Genomic DNA, 4,632 nt, shown 5'->3' with positions numbered 1-4,632 from the left:
GTGGTCATCGCGGTCGTGGTCATTGCAGTCGTGGTCATCGCGGTCGTGGTCATCATGGTTGTGGTCATCATCGTGGTGGTCATCGTCGTTGTCATGGTCATCGTCATCATCATCGTGGTCGTGGTTGTGGTGGTCACGGTCATCATCGTCTCCATCATAGTCATCGTCGTTCTTGTTGTCATTGTCCTTGTCATCGTCATCGTCGCCATCATTGTCATCGTCATTGTTGTCATGGTCATCATCGTCATCGTCCTCGTCATCCTCGTGATGGTGTAATTATTGTTATTGTTGGTGGTACTGCTGCTTTTATGTTTGTTGTTGTTGTAGTTATCTACAGTAATGTGCAATCTTTCAGTATTAGTAGACAACATCATTCAGCCACACAATCTTCTCCTCATGACACAGATGAGGCAGGCGAGGCTGAGAAAAGACGATGAATGACATCATCTGCTAACACCGAAGAAAGATTGCCAAGTACAGGGTTGACCTCCCCCACAGCCTGAGCCTTATGAGTGACAAGGGGGGCACGTGTGTATTAGGTATGGGCATCTTGTGTGTGAAGGTGTGGCTATAGGATGTATGTGTGTGTGTGTGTGTGTGTGTGAATGTATATTTGCGTGTGTGTGTAGATATGCGAGTATGAATGTATGTATTTGTGCATGCGTATGTGTGTGCATGTGTATGTGAATGCATGTGCATGTGTGTATGTGTATGTGCATATGTACATGTAGTGTGTGTATGTGCATGTGTGTATGCACATATGTGTGTGTATATGCATGAGTGTGTGTGTGTGTGCATGAACGCATTAAATGTGCATTTACTCCCTAGACTGCAACCCCTTAATAATTATGTGTGGGCTGCAGTTGAGTAAGAGCCCAACAAAACTCCTTGTAACACCAAAGATGAACTTAAGGCAAGGATTATAGCAGCATTCACCAATTCAAACAAGGAGACCATCCAGAAGAGTTGCAGGAGATTCCCAAGTTGTCTGGAGGCAGTGGTTGAAACCAATGGCGATTTTATTGAATAAATTTACCCTTTAGTATTTCAAGATATTCTTATGTAATTTTGGTAAATATGTCTGTTAAAATGAGATGTCAGCGTTATTTTAATTTTTGTGTAATTTAGACAACAGTTTATTCACCACATCCTGTATGTTTATATATACAGACTTGGCAACAGAACTTGCTCATCAAACATAGGAAGAATCAGCCATGAGAGAAACTGAAGGAAGAAGACTATGAGGACCTAATTAAGACATTCTCAACTGCTTGGGCTCTCTTTTAAATGCATTAAGAACCAAATCATCTCTACTATTTGTCACCTCCTGAAGACCATTTTTCACCACTTCAACCCACGTCCTTCTGGGTCTTCCCCTACCAGAAATTACACTCCACAATTTGAGATCAGCACTTCTTTATGCAGCTGTCCTTGTCCATATGTATAGCATGACCTTACCACTACAGTCTTCTCTCTTGCATAAATCTGATGCTTCTTATGCCCAATTGTTCTTTAAACACATTTGCACTGTCTGCCAAGATAAACTTGTACATATGCATGCATAGATGGGAGAGCTGTATACATGCAGGTATACACATATATAGATGTGTGTGGGATATATGTGTGTTTGGTTAAGTATAGAAATATTTCAATCTTACTTCGTACCCATCCTCTCCTCTCTTCTGGCTAACCTGAAACCTTAACCCTTTTTTCCCCACCCCCCTTGTTGACGCTTGCTCTTGATAGTGTACAGGGTTGAGGAAATTGTAATTCATTGGGTAAATAAACCAGAGAGCTCTGCTACTTAATTAGTTGGGCTACGAACTTCTCCATAACTTTCATCACCTGATCCAATAATTTGATACCTCTATAATTATTTCTATCTAAGATGTCACATTTACCCTTGTAGCAGTTGACTATGGTGCTGCTACACCAGTCATTGGATATAACTACCTCACGGACAACCTGATAAACTATAAGGGTGACTAGGCTATATCTCACTCTGCCAGATATTTTAAGCCTCTCAGCAGTGATTCCTGATGGACCAGGAGCTTTTCTCTGGTCCATCTTCAATTTCTTTATGGCTTTATCTACCAAGCTACTGTCTCTTTGGATGGCTGGTCCCTCTGTTGGGTCCACATTAGGCAGACTCTCCTTGCCTTGTGTTCTCTACATTTGGCAGCCTTTCATTAATGGCACTTTCAAGCCTCTTTCTTTGCAGAGTCACTAACTGCAAGTGAACAGCATCCATGTGAACACACTTCTCTCCAGCAACATCACAACTTTCCCTGACACACTGTCTTGCAAACCAAAACACTTCAAGCTGCTGATCCTCATGCTGCAGAACATTGGCAAACTTCTTCCTTTCTGCTTCCCCAATGGCTATGTATGCCTGCCTCCCGGTTTCCCTTCTAGCAACCTAATACAGTTCTGGCTACCACCACACATCCAGTCCTTCCAGGCCTGTTTCTTTGCTCTAAAGGCCCTGTTAACTACACTGTTCCACCACTATGTCACCCTAGTTTGTGGCTCTCAGTAAGTTGTCTCATAGGAACTCCCAGTCATCCTCTATGTTACCTATCTGTAACGTAGAGCATATTCTGAGGAGGGTGATTTCGTTTGAGGTAAATAGAGCACAAAAGCAAGATAGACCAAGGAAAAGGTGGAGGAGGAGACTGGGAGGGTTCGTTTGTAAAAAGGAGGACGCCCAAAATTGGGCAAGATGGTGAGATGGTGTGAGGGCAGTTGCTATGGCATTGAGGTAGATCTGGTCATCCCCATTAATGGGACAAAACCTAGATTTAAAACACTGGATGATGATGATGATGATGATGAACTCCTCCTCATTAAAAACTTCAGTTAGGATGTCTTTAAAACTCTGACTTAAGCTTTGTGATCCTTCTTTTCCAGACTGATTTGCTTCTTGGAATCCTCCATGCCTGTAGTCTGAAGTCACTAATGACTACTCTATGCTGAGAGGTACATTCTTCATCAAGGAAGGTCTTTGTCTTCATAAGCAACCATTTGTCTCGCTTTCTGCTGAGAATGTGGTCAATCTGGCCAGCATGGTCACTGGATTTATACGTTATCAGGTGACTGGTTGATTTCCTGAAGTTGGTGTTGTCATTTGCATTACAGAACTCCAGCAGCCTTGTTCCCTCCACATTTTGGGAACCAAATCCATGGCCCCCATGTACCCTATGGAAGACACCTGGGTGCTACCCAATGATACTTTTGTTCATTTAGCAGAACTGGTTGGGGGTAGGGACGAGCCAAGATAATTGTTGCTAAGCAAAGCTAGTTTAAGCTTAAGTACCCCATTGCACAGTTTGACTACCTCGATTACCTTATCAACCCATTTCTCTGGTAGCAATATGCTCGCACCACCTACTCCATCATTGTTACCTTCGCAGAAAATTTTATACTTGTGTTTTTTGGCTGAAGCTCACCTCCACCTTCCTTCTTGAATGCAACTCACATCAACATGTCTTTGTTCAAGCATCTCAGAATTAGTGCCTGACCTGAGAAATCATCCACATGTGTAAGGATACAACATTCCATGTGCAAATCACCAAGATGACAACACTGTGCAGGCAGGCTGTTGGATGGATTTTGAGACCATTCAGAACCAAGAAAAAGGATATCATTCATGCTACTCCTATGGAGAACTTTTGTACTCAGTTGTCTGAATTACTGCTCCCAACTGTGGTCACCACAGAGTGTCAAACTGGTGGCTGAACTCAAGGCAGTTCAGCACCACTACACAAAGAAGATTGACTTAATGCAACAGAAGAGCTTCTGGGAAAAGCTAAAGGAAGTGAAGCTCTACTTCCTGGAAAGAAAACATGAAAGATATGCAGTGATATACATATGGAAGATCTAGCTTCCAACTTTGGAATCGAGAGCTATATCAACCACTGAACCAGACAGTAATGCATTGTACTAAAGATCTCGTCTTCTCCAGCTAGAATAAGGACCCAGCACTGTAACAGCTTGGGTTTCAAGGGGACAAAACCATTTAGCATTCTACCAAACAACCACAGAGATTTGCAAGGTGTAGATGTGGTGGTCTTCAAAGAATGTCTGGACAGTTTTTTATTTGAGGTACCAGATGAGCCGATATCGTGACAGGAGACATAAAGAAGAGGAGCACCACCTTTGCCAGAAGCAATGTAGAAAAGAAACCCAACCACACTGAAGGCTGTGTTCCAGCATGGCCTCACTCTCTGGCTGAAACCAGTATGTGCAGTCGTTTACGTACTCTCTTTTACTTGTTTCAGTCATTTAACTGTGGCCATGCTGGAGCACCGCCTTTAGTCGAGCAAATCGACCCTGGGACTTATTCTTTGGATACCTAGTACTTATTCTATCGGTCTCTTTTGCCGAACCGCTAAGTTACGGGGACATAAACACAGCACCATCGGTTGTCAAGTGATGTTGGGGGCACAAACACAGACACACAAACATACACACACACACACACACATGATGATCATCATCATCATCGTTTAACGTCCGCTTTCCATGCTAGCATGGGTTGGACGATTTGACTGAGGACTGGTGAAACCGGATGGCAACACCAGGCTCCAATCTAATTTGGCAGAGTTTCTACAGCTGGATGCCCTTCCTAAC

Source organism: Octopus bimaculoides, chromosome 6 (assembly GCF_001194135.2).
Source record: "Octopus bimaculoides isolate UCB-OBI-ISO-001 chromosome 6, ASM119413v2, whole genome shotgun sequence".
Lineage (NCBI taxonomy): Eukaryota > Metazoa > Mollusca > Cephalopoda > Octopoda > Octopodidae > Octopus > Octopus bimaculoides.
Note: the sequence above shows the minus strand (reverse complement) of the source record.